Raw genomic sequence first — 13086 nt, forward strand, 5'->3', positions numbered from 1 at the left:
TCTTCATTTTCTATGTACCTAGAGACTTTGATTGTTATCAACTACTTGTCCAGCATACCTCATAATTTTATTTAATCCTAGCTACTTATTCATCTGGCAGCTGATACGGGAGAAACCCCACAAAAAAAACAAAGCAAAAAAACCCAAAAATGTGCAAGGGAAGAAACACAGAGCTGAATTCTGACAGCTTTTTTCCCTACCAACTAGGAAGTTGTAGCCTATTTTGTGAAGTGGACTGAATTTTCTGGACACCTATTTCTTCCTTAGAATTTGTATTTAAATGAAAATAGTATGTTCCTGTTGGATTGCTTGAAAATAGTCCCCCCAACAGTTTTTAAAAAAAATTAATGTTAGAAAATACTTTGTTTACAAAAGTTTAGTGGATAGCAGAGATGAATTTCATAGATTTCTCCAGAATTAATATCAGATCTTCCTGAAACATTATTAAGTTTAATATGCTATTGTGGTAAAGAAGAAATATTTCGCAAATCTGTTAAAAGTCCTGTGATACTTCCTCAAAATCTGTATAGGTTCATGCACTCCTTTTGAGAACAGTGGAATTACTAGTAAAAAGGCACTCAAGAATTCAAGTTTTGCAGTACTGGCTGTAAATTCTTGTAATACTAAATCTCACTAAATACAAAAGGCATTTAAGGGATTGACCTTAGAATAAAAATAGACAATCCGAATTGTCTTCCATGAAGAACTGAAAGTCAGCATTCTGTTTTCACTTAATTCTCTCCTAGAGTCAGCATCTTTTCTACATTTTTTTTTCTATGGAGATGATATGTTTTAGAAGATTCTTCAGTTGTTCATGTGCTCTGTCCAACCTTCTCTATCCCAGTGTTTGAGTTTCTTATCAAAGCCCAATTTACATACATGTTTTCTTAAGGAAGCAAGTCTTGGTTTCTTGTTAGGACTCAGCTGTATTGTAAATCAGTGCCAAGTCCAGCAAGAGGTACAGGAAGAATTGTGATTCAGAAGCACACTACTGAAGCCCTGAAGGTACTGCAGTCTTCCACTAATTTGTGAGCCCTTGCCACATCTTCTTTCCTCCATAATATCATTCTTTTTTCAGCACCTAATGCTACTATCCTTGAAAGTACTTTGTTTTGTCAAGAAAGTGTAAGCCCTGCATTGCACGTGTGCTACTGGAGCAAGAGAGACTGTCTTGTAGTTTCTGAGTTATCACTTTATCCAGTTTAGCACGACAAACATAAATTACTGAACGGCACAGAGGTCCACTGCATAAGGATAAACAGACAATAAAATTTAAGAGTATTCCTTTGGATAAAAATTCCAACTTTTTTTTAACCAAGCTTATGGGGAGTAATCATTATAGGAAAACCCATCATTTTTTGTTTCAGAAATTTATCATGGAGTACCACCTCTTTACTGTAGCTAAACAAATAGGAGATAATTCTGAGAAATGGAAATGTATAAAACCATTACAGAAAGATGGGGAAAGCACCTGGTCAGATAGGCCCTGTGATTGAGTTGTGTCAGTCAAAAGTGAGATAAAGGGCAAGTTATCTGAAAATCACAGAATTTATTCTAAAGCCAGTGCGTATAAATAGCAAACGCATTTTAGATTCCAGCCCTAACTGGGTACATAACCACACAACTGTAAACATAAAACTGTACTTTAAAACTTAGAGTGTTTTTTTGATGTTTGCCTTTAATGAGAAATTAAATTTTCCACAAATGTTTAAATGTGTGTTGTACATGTTTGATTAGGTGAGTTTTACAGCTCCTGGGTGAAATTTCTGGATAGGAAAGAATGGCACAACAGCATCATGCTTTAGTACCTGAAATGCAGGAAATCTAAATTTAGGTTTTTGTTCCAAATCTTGTAAACTGGGGGCTCTTTCACATTTGAGAAAAAGAGGTCTTATCCCATAGACTACTATAGAATGGATTATGTCTTTTGGGGAATAAAGTGTACAAATATTTTGCAAAACCCTTGGGTCTCACTTTGCATTAGAATAAAAAAAAAAAAAAAAAAAAATCTGAAGGGAAGTTTCCCACCAAAATAGCCTGTTCTTTTTAAAATAAAAATATCTTCTCCTCCCCTACCCTCCCCCCCCCCCGTATTATTTCAAATTCAGAAGAAATGAGTTTTGAAACACAAGGGCAAGATGCACATGCACAATCCTAAGAGTATATTAATCATTATTCATGCAAGTGAAGTTGTCATAATTACTTTCAGTTTTGATTACAGCTCTAGAAATCCCTCTTTTGATACAGAAAAGGGTGGGAGGGTCATTAGTTTTCAGTCCATTCCTAGTAATGTAGGAATACTTTGTGGTTGGCGTAAATCCTTTCAATGGGCCATGATTAAGACAGTACAGAAGCATGATATTTAAGGTTGATATTAGTTTTATGCTCAAGAAGGTATAAAGAACTTTCACAAGTATGTTACAAATGAAGCATATCCTTCCAAACTACTTTTACACTAAGTACACAATATTTTTTTCCTGAGAAATTACAAAATAAACCAATCAATTAGTCTGAGTTAATATAAATTAAAGACATTTAGTACTATTTTGAATCATTTGTTGGTCCCTAGTGATCTGTAAGATAGAATAACCCAATCTTTCAAAATGAATGCTTACTGTCTGTGCTATGGCAACACCTCTCTCTCAATCTCTCCCCCTGCTCTCCCCATCTCCCTGCATTTATATTACAATTACTACTAATCCAGGCTTTTTTTCTAAATTAATGAAAGGTTTTTTAAAGAATAGAGGGCAAATGAAAAAGAAAAAAAAAAACAAACAAACAATTTTGCATCATTTTTCCAGTACCAATCAATAAAATCAGGTTAGGATTTCAGAGAGATCTTTTCTTCCTCCCAGAGATAACTATTTACAATCAGCTGGAAATAAAGGACTGCTTTTCACCTGAGACCGAATCCTGAACTTCTGGAGTTATCAGTGTTTTACATCAGTTTATTTTTGCCTTCTATCTGTATTTCATGTAATAAATTTCATTGTGAAGCAAACTGCAAAATGAACTTCTAGTTCAGTAAAAATAATATCTGAGCTTGCCAAGGTAAAAGCTATCAGCTGCAAAACACCGGGGCTGGCCAGAATTAAACAATAACTATAATCTTAATATTTTTTTCATGTTTTTTCATGTTGCACCCTTTTTACATATTATCCTGTGCTAATGATTGCATAGTTAAAAGTCAACATTTTAATAAAAAGTACCAGATAGGCCATAATGCCTCTCTCTTTTACTTACAGCTCCAAAGCTACCACTTTAGTTCCACTTTACTTTTCAGATTTACATTCTTATTAAGTTTTAACATGAAAATGTGTAGTTTATGGTCTTTTCTACAGTTGAAGCAATAGGTTGACAAAGAGATAAACAGAAGCCTATTTGGACTGTGAAACTTTTACTATGGCTGTTGTGCTAAATTTGATCCGATGCATTTAAATGTTAGAAGACTTAGCAATGCTTAGCCTTGAGGTACTGTCCTGCATTTCAAATACATATGCCAAGTGGTATGAATCTGGATTATGTTTAGAAAGCCAGCCTCTAAGGCTGAACCTCCTTCTATGCTTTATGTTTGAGAACAAATGTGCATATTACATGAAAAATTCAGAACAAACCGTTACTATTTCATCAGCTGCCACAATAGCAAGGTTTTACATGTTTTACACAGGAGGACATGCTGCTGTTGTATGCAAACTGCTGACTACAAAGAGTCCTCCATCTCTTTTGTTTAGAGTGAAACACCATTTTTGGTTTCAAAGTAGCTCTATGTGTGCGTGTTTACTTGAGATGTGGGTTAGGCATTACCATGCAAGTGGAAAACTACGTTGTTATTACACATTCTGGAGGGGGAATTAAAATGCCATGAAATGTAAAGAGCTTGAAAAATATGTGTTGCAGCTTCATTTGACAAGGGACATTTGTCAAGCTGTCAATTGTGCTGATTAACTAAATGACCACACAGTATCACTTTTTAACTTTCCTTTTGTAGAAATTATTTCAAGTAGCATTTCAAACCAATACACACTGTTAAAGAGTTTCCAGGAAACCAAATTAAAAAAAAAACAACAAAAAAACAAACCAAGAAACAAACCAACAGATAGAATTCAGGATTTGTTTGATGTGACTTTCAGAATTAAGAACTGTTTTAGTTTGTACTTGCACTGCAAAAGGTGCACTCAGGATGACACACTGCACAATTTAAATACGAGATACAAGAAGATGGAGAAAGGTGGTGTTTTCAAAACGGAAAACAGATAACACAGAGCTTAATCATATTGGGTAATTATGCTTCTTATTACCTCTTCCTTTTGGTGCCACATTGGTTTGTTACTCCACAGAGAATATAGGTAGGTGCTGTATTTTCAGGATTGTACCTTTTCATCAGGCTTAATGTCAAGATACATAGAGTCTGAGCAACGAATGTTATAATTCAACTGCTCAATAAATGAAACATTTTATCCCCATTAAACCTCAACACTTTTATGAGAAAAATAGCCCTTTATGCCATCACTTTGGCTGCTGTCAGTTACAGCAGTGTTAAACATTGTAGGGAAATTACAATTGCAGCAAGCCAGCAGCCACCGGGAAGCTGTTTTCTAACACCCAGCTAACACACATGCTCATGCCTGCACTAACTAGTCATCTCACAGACCCAGCCAAGTAGCCATGTAAGGAATTTCTAATACCCATTTTTAGAGACATAGCAGTGACAAACAATATAGGAATCCAAGTCTGAAGTTATCTTGCTAGTGTTTTAAAATTTGGTGACCTCAAAGCTGGTGGATATTTCTGAGCTCAAGTCAGCATTTCTCTTCCTTCTGGCCTTGCTCTTGTGCTAATAAATAAGAATATTGCCTGTATGGCTGGGAAATCTGCACTGATACAGATTTTACAAATCTGTATAGTGGGTCATCACACTGTTACAGCTATAATGTGCAACCACTCTTCAGTAACCCATGCACCCCTCCAGGAATCACAGCAGTAATGATAACAAGAAACAGAAAGGATTCAGTTTTCTAAAGGCCTCATGTCTAGTGTCATTAAATAGCTTAAAAACATGAAGAGGTTCTTAAAAGTTCAGTTCTTAAAAGCAGCCTATAAGAAATATGAGGAGAGACTTTTTTGCAGGGCATTACAACCCTAACTATTCTATGATTCTATGTTGTGATAGGGTGACGGGTAATGGCTTTAAAACTAGAAGACAGGATATTGAGGCTGTATGTGAGGAAGAAATTTTTTACAGTGAGCATGGTAAAATACTGGCACAGGTTGCCCAGACAGGTGGTGGATGCACCGTCCCTGGAGTCCTTCAAGGCCAGGCTGGATGTGGTTCTGGGCAGCCTAATCTGGTTGAAAATGTCCCTGCTCATTGCAGGGGCACCGGACTAGCTGAGCTTTGAAGGTTCCTTCCATCCCAAACTATTCTGTGATACTATGTCTGTAAAAAACAGGCTCTAGGTCAGCATCATCCAGCTAGAGTACAGGCATCCTACTACTGTTCATTTTGAATGGATTTTGTTGCCTGAGGTATTTTACAAGCATCTGGGAAAATTTTAGTTTCTTACTGTTGTGAGTTATTCAATCTATGCTAGTTTATGAAAAGTCGCTCTTCAGAGGCACATCTGGTCTGTGGATTATAGAAATGACAATTAGCACAATTCTAATCAGCTTCAGTTTATCCCACCTCAAACTTATACAAAGTTTTAAGAATATATTCTCAACCAGCACACTAAAGAAAAAGATCATCATGTGATTACTTAAATGATTACAGCTTTAAGGGGTCTCTAAGTCTCAATGCCCCTTCATGTCAGAGGCAACAGAATGACTTCTAGTAAATATTTCACTAGTATAATATGTGCAGTTTTATTTTTTGCAATGAACAAAGCACACCCTTAGTTTCTCAAAAGGAATCATAATTCTCTTGTTTACATTTCTGTCACTCAAAGAAAAAAGTTTTGCCTTCCTGCTCTATTTTGTGTTAAGAACAAATTATAATAACAAATGCAATTCCCCATTGATTTCTTTCCCCTTCACTTTTTCCTCAATTCTTTCTTGCTTAAAATGCCTGTCAGTACTTTTAACAGCTCCTTGTATCTCCAACAAGACTGGCCTTAGGCTGTCGCTTGACAGAGACACCCAGGATACCTCCATCACTTCATAGGTAGCAGCTGTCACCTTCCCAATACTCCTTTTGTTAGGAAAAGTGTGTTGCTACTTGGTCTTCTTCTAGTTGTCATAAATTCGTATAACCAGGATGCTTCAACATGGTAGTATCACATGGTGCAGCTCTTTAACAGCTTAGAAAAAACATCAAGAGTTGGTCTTACATGTATGCCAACTTTGTTACGCAGGTTTCTGGTACTTTTTATTAAAATGTTGACTTTTAACTATGCAGTCATTAGCACAGGATAATATGTAAGAAGGGTGCAAAATGCAGTGTTTAAAAGGAAAAAAAAATGTCACTTAATCCGATACTACCTTACTTTCCCCACAGCCACCCTTACATGTATATCTGCATTCTTGGAATGACTCAGTATGTCATCAAACTTAAAAAAAAAAAAGAAAAAAAGCAAGGACTTCGTGAAGACAATTTAGTCTAGACACCTAATCCAGCATCAAGAACTGCAAAAAACCCCATCCTAAAGAATGGCGATTTCTCTGTCTGAGGCAATGATCAATGGTGTCCCCCTCAGTAAAGTACAAATTTATGGAAAATATAAATACTTTTAGTAAAACAGTTCCATAGACCAAAATAAGGAGGTAAGTTGAAAAAAAAGAATAGTCTTACTTACATTTTTTCCATTAATTGTGGGACAACAGAAAATGGCAATGGTTGGAGATTAGATGTTGCCCTTAAAACAGTAGTGCATAAGAAATCTCCATTTCCTCATTTTCCCACAGATGCACTGAATTATGGCAATATTTAACAGGATTTAACAGTATAATTCTTCATTTTGCCCATGCTACCCTAAAAAAAAAAAAGTCCTTACCATTTCACTTAATCTTTAAGTTCCACATTCTAATCACTGATCTTCCCAAATCTGATTTTAATTGAAAACTAAAGCTGAAGCCCATTGCTCTGAGTCTTTCTGTGAGGAGACTGGCTACAAAGGCTCCTGCCTCCACTCCAGCAGTTCTATATTCAAGCTCAAGATACAGTCACTGTTGCCACTGTTTCTTCCTTTAGTAACTCCTGAGATATTACTCAAGAGTCAATAAAAACCACAACAAGAAATCCATATTTGTCCATCTGTGCATTTGGTAAGCATAACAACAAAGTTATTGATTTGATACCATGAGGCAGGAGTAAAAACAAAGACTTGCCAGTAAAGTCTTTGTACATAACAGATCATATTAATTATCTTGTAGGGCCAAATTTAAATTCTAAGTATTAACTCTTGGTCATCCCATGTGGGAAAGATAAAGTCTTTTTATAAATAGTAGGTTCCACAGAGGAGAAGCACTCGATTTGTAACACTATGTGGTTATAGCTTTGCATGCTTAAGGGGCTGTTCACCCCCATGTAACTGAAACAATTGGTCTGTGACATTATTTTATAGGTAATGGTTTTCCATAGAATGCTGTATTTCTGTGGATGTCATTATGGTATGATGCCATCAATACTGTGAGTTGCTGCAAAATCATCCCCTCAGTTGTAATGAAAGCCTTAGAGAACTCCCCTATGGTACAGCTTCAGGGTCTTTCCTCACCCCCCACTGCCCCAAACCATGATCTGTATACTACATAAAGGCTAAAAAATTTAACTCCTCTTCTTCCAAAAAGCATACAACGCTATTACCTGAGCTACCATGTAATCTCAATTCTGTCATGTTACTGGGATTTTAAATACACAAAGAAGCAAACATGATAGCAGGCACAGTCTCTGGACCAGATCTTTGGCCTTCAGCTATATGGGAGTTATTAAACTCATAGCAGTTTAAAGCAGCTCAAGGTTTGGCCCATTGCCATTTTCAGAGTCAGGAGACGAAAAGTTATGCCTTGTGGCTTCCATCTTTCTTCAGATCCTGTGTTTGACAAAGATTTGGATCATCTCAATTTACTATCCTGTTTTTGTTAGCTTCTTTCTTTAAGCTTTTAATTGGCTTTGGTCTTGAAACTTTGCAAAGCTTTTTAAAACCTATTGTATAGCCCCCTTTTTTTAGTTATCTGGAAAACAGAAAAAGCGGCTTAGTTTGGTAGGCTTGTGAAGCGGCTTGAGTGACTAAATGTGGCTTTCTTTGTGGCAATACCTGTAGAATGGAAAGAAGAAAGAGGAGAACAAAGGGGGCAGTGAAAAGAAATATTCCTGAGTAAAGCAATTAAGACAAAAGAAGACAACAAAGACAAAGCTATAGTTGGAAGGACAAGGAATTTTATACGGTACAGAAAAAGCAGACATATCTTTATGGACTGGCAATGTTATGCATCTATATACTCCTCATTTATAAAACTAGTGCCTTCAGTTGGCCTTGCTGACCTGCCCTATGGCCTTCATTTTTCATGCCATCTGTATAATATCTTTAATTAGGTACACTGAGGCCAAGAACTTAGGCTTTTAAAGGATTAGACATTTATGCAGATAATGACAACAACTGTAGTTGCATGAAGTAAGAATAAGCACTACTTCTGAAGAGACACAAACTTCAGATTTTATGGAACAAGAGAAGTTCAACTGACAGAAGGCAGAAAACTTCCCAGAGGGAAAATTATTTCATAATTGTTCACTAAGGGGATTCTTTTGCCTTCTTTAAATATGATGCTAGACTGCATCACAGATAAAATACCAGACACCATGAAACTAAGTGTTTGATCCCATATTCCACATATGAACGAGGACTATTTTAACTAACACTAACTTATTTCTGTACTTGATATCTCAGAACTTTATGGCTCTTCCTTTTTCTGCACTACAGCCAATTAAGGCAGTAAGATCCATTGCTGGAAGCCTATTACTACTTCATTGCCTAACCGTGCTACACTGATGGTAATAATTAAAAAGTATAATCATGATATTAAAGCCCATAAATGGTAATTCTACTCATAAACACAGGTGTATAATTTGAGTTTTTAAATATATTTACCATAATAAAAGGTATTAGTAGCAATTGTAGTGCATTTAAAGTGGGATTAATGTACACGTTAATTATGTTAGTCATGCTATTTTTTTTTTAAAAAAAAAGGTCACCTCATTTTTCTCCTTCCACCTCTATCTAAAAACTTTCTTCTGCCAGCATGTCATCAGCTGTTAGGTAGTTACTTACTGCATTGTTCAGACTTTATCATTACATAGTGCTTACCCTTGTGGCTTTCTCACCTGGGATGTCTGAACTGGGTTGATATTACAAAGCATAGGAGAAAAGATCAGTTTATGGACCAGTAATCTGTACTGATCAGGGTCTCAGTATATATTTTTTCTTCCAAATTTCATTGCCATGAAAATAATAATGAGGCAAAAATGAGGCAGTGTGTTACTGGGATCTACCTTTGAACTAAGAAGGCAAATTGCATACAATCAATCTACAATCAATACACAGGGAAACACATGTATCTCAGCGAGTAAGCAATCATTGGTTACCTGGACTATCCAATTTCTCTTTATTTTGAAAAGTTCTGAACTGAGGTAAGAAAAATTTATTGATGGAAATGGATGCTGCATTCCAGGAAGAGAGATGTGGAAGGCCACATCATCCTTAAAAGACCAGCTTTCCAAAATTTATGTGGAAATATGCTCACTAGTAATCACTTAAATTAGGTTCATGATACTCTTTCTTGTACCAGATTTAATTCAGGAGCAGTGCTAACATCCAGATTGATCCAGGGATGGAATGGGTCTCTATAGAAGGGTCTCTTCAAGGGGTGCATCTGAGTTTAACTATGAAAGATGGTAGGCTAGCCTTCTCTTGCACAGGCAACCAGTTACATATCTGCACATTTGAATTTTCACAAGTTTGAGCCTTTAAAAATACGAAATAAAAGTTAAGGTCTACGTGAACACACTTTTTTTCAGTTTAATTAAAGTAAAATATAAATATGTTAACTTCATTATATATATTAACTGTTCCACTTCCAAACTATGCCATTCTTGTGGTAAAAATTGCTTCATTTAGGTTTAACAGTCTCAAGAAGGATAGCAGACCAAGTACCACATGCAGTTTATTTGGTCAGAAGAAACACACCTTCTACACAAACCCATGATCTCATTGTTACTCATTAAAATCTTAACAATCTAACGTTCATAATCCAAATTATCCAATTATTACAGCTCATGGCCAGTAATAATACAGCTAAAACAGTGTCCTGGGTTCAGCAGTAGCGGTCATATTTCTCCTTCATGGTAGCTGGTGCAGTGCTGTGTTTTGACTTCCAGCCTGGGAACCGTGTTGGTGAAGCCGATGTTTTTGGTTGTTGCTAAGTGATGTTTACCCTGACCCAGGACTTTGTGAGGCTCATGCTCTGCCAGGGAGGAGGGGAAGCTGTGAGGAAGCAGAGACGGGGCGCCTGACCCAGGCTAGCCAGGGAGGTATTCCATACCACAGCACGTCATGCCCGGGGTGGGGGGTAACTGGGAGTTACCCGGAAGGACATGGGCTTCCGAGTGGGATTTGTTTCTTGGCTGGTGGTATCGTATTCTCTTCCCTTGTTATTTTCCCTTATCATTGTTGTAGTTGGTAGTAGCGGTGGTGATTTGTGTTGTACATTGGTTGCTGGACTGTTCTTGTCTCAACCCGTAGGAGTTGCACCCTTTCGATCCTCCTCCCTGTTCCTCCGGGAGCAGGGGAGGAGAGGGCCCCGGTGGGGGGGGGGGCGGCCCTCGATTGTTTTCAGCTCGGCACCACTCACTGGGAGTGAGTGAACAAATTGCCTGACTGGGTTTAAACCACGACAGTTCTTTTAAATGGGGCCGCTGGCGGTGGGCGCAGCAGGGAGCGGCCTCCGGGGAGCGGCCTCTGCGCCCGGCTAGCTCAGTCGGTAGAGCATGAGACTCTTAATCTCAGGGTCGTGGGTTCGTGCCCCACGTTGGGCGCCAAAAAGAACTGTTGTTTTCACCAACATTGTTCCCAGGCTGGAAGTCAAAACACAGCACTGCACCAGCTACCACGAAGGAGAAACATGACTGCTACTGCTGAACCCAGGACAAACGGATACACACAACATTTCTAGTATTTCTTCCCCCTTTTTCTGGTGTTAATGCTCACCCTTCCTATGCTGCCTGGGTACTGAAATGGAGGGGAAAAGAGGATGTGTCATGGATGGAGCCCTGCAGTTCACTCATAAGTGCACATTGCAGTAGCATGGTAAATCATCAGTATCTCAAGTCAATGCCCTGTTATTTCTTCACTAGCCTTCAAGTTGTGGTTTCCCAATAACACATCTAGTGTTTAAACAGCACATCGCATCCACATATACATCCTTATTCTAGGTTGTTTAAATTTCAATATAGAAACGAAATAATCTTTTAGAGCTATTAAGGCAACCTCTTATCACCAATATCAGCTAGCAAAGCAACATGATTGGTAAGTTATCAATATGACTCCACAGAAGGACGTACATTATCAATATTATTCTGCAGGACATAATGTTTTGCCATACAGAGGTCTAAAATAAGTGGAATATGAAGATAGTGACCTGGGTATGTTTTGTTGTTGTTCTCACAAAAATCTAGTGTTGGGGAGGTTTGCCTGGCAGAGCTCAGGCCCAACATAGAGAAAGTAATCAGTAGCCTTGAAAGAAAGAGAAGCTTCAGTGGAGGCTCACCATGAACAGCTTTGCTAACAGCTGCTTTTACCTTGGGCTTTTGTGCTTGTTCCTTGCTTGAATGACATTGGAAGTGCACTGCAAAAATGCCTGTGCCTGGCCATGTACCCTGTGATCCAAAACCTGACCTATCGCTTAGACTTGACTCTCCTGATTGAGCTCTGACCTGCCTTATCACCATGAACTTCCCCCAAAATCTCATCTTTTGGCTCAGCTTGATCACTGTCCCTTGGACCTGCTCTTCATATCTTGCTCAAGTACAACCACCTTTGCTGGTAAGGCCACTGCCTCTGCCTACCTTAGTATGCTAAGCTCCCAGCACCCTTTCCCTTTGCAGCAGCCTAAGCTTGATACACCCTGGCAGGTAGGTACAAAAAATCCAATGAGATTGCATAGCCTGAGACACCTGGGGCACATAATTAATGGGGAAGTTGTGGATTCCTCTCCCAGCCTGAGCTAATGCTTAACCTAAAATCTCCAAACCTTAATTGAGCAAGAAATAAAATTTAGGTCCCGTTGCTATGCAACTAACTTTCCACAGGCTAGCAAGCAAGCTCTTCCTTTTTCCCCTTTCTCTTCCATACCCGAGTAAATCTTTAATTATTCTCTGTAAAGTAAAATGGTTTCAGTGAACAAGGTTAAGAGAGTCCTATAACCTTGCTACCATAGGAGTTAGAATTGGCATACAAGACAGGACTGGTAAATTCAAATCCCTTCAGGCAGGCATAAGAAACTGCAAGTGAATTATCTAACTACCTTTAGTGAAAATGGGAAGGCATTTATTCTGTCTCTTAGGATTAGTCTATTAGATGTTCTTTAAAAATACCTGTTAGATTTGAGTTTGCAGGCAGGAGGCCCAAAGCTCTAGTTCTACCTTCTTAAATTCCTAGTAAGATGTATTTTAATAAAGCCTGACAATATTTCAAGCTTATGCAGTCATAGGCATGCATAGGATGAGAGTTCATTGGTTAGGCAATTTTATCAGTAAAAAAATTAGACAATAATGGACTTATGGTATCTCCAGGGTTAGACAGTAACTGAAGAGGAGTTGTGGATATTTCGTATGTGGGTTTACACATTTCTAGGAGAAGAGAGAAATTAATTAACACACTTCTATTTCTGATACACTTCATAAAATTGCACAGGATGCCCACTGAGATTTAAGAGATCTGCATAAAGTAACTCTTTACCTTTAACTACTTCAGGGTCTTACAAATTTTCTTACCAATACTAACTGTTGAAAAAATATCAAGTGATGTTCCCTAAGTTCACAAGTTTTTTTTTTTTATCCTGTCTTAAAAATTTCACGTGCATTTGTGTTATTCTAGGGAG

General features: G+C 37.8%; 1 non-coding gene across 1 annotated transcript; it reads left to right on the forward strand.

The window, feature by feature from the left end:
* Positions 1 to 10950: 10950 nt before the first annotated feature.
* Positions 10951 to 11023, forward strand: TRNAK-CUU (transfer RNA lysine (anticodon CUU)). The gene has a single exon. It is a non-coding gene; the product is annotated as a tRNA-Lys (tRNA).
* Positions 11024 to 13086: the final 2063 nt, after the last annotated feature.

The sequence above is a fragment of the Pezoporus occidentalis genome, unplaced genomic scaffold (genome assembly GCF_034315485.1).
Source record: "Pezoporus occidentalis ecotype Australia unplaced genomic scaffold, CSIRO_AGI_Poc_V1 ctg1, whole genome shotgun sequence".
Taxonomy (NCBI): Eukaryota; Metazoa; Chordata; class Aves; order Psittaciformes; family Psittacidae; genus Pezoporus; species Pezoporus occidentalis.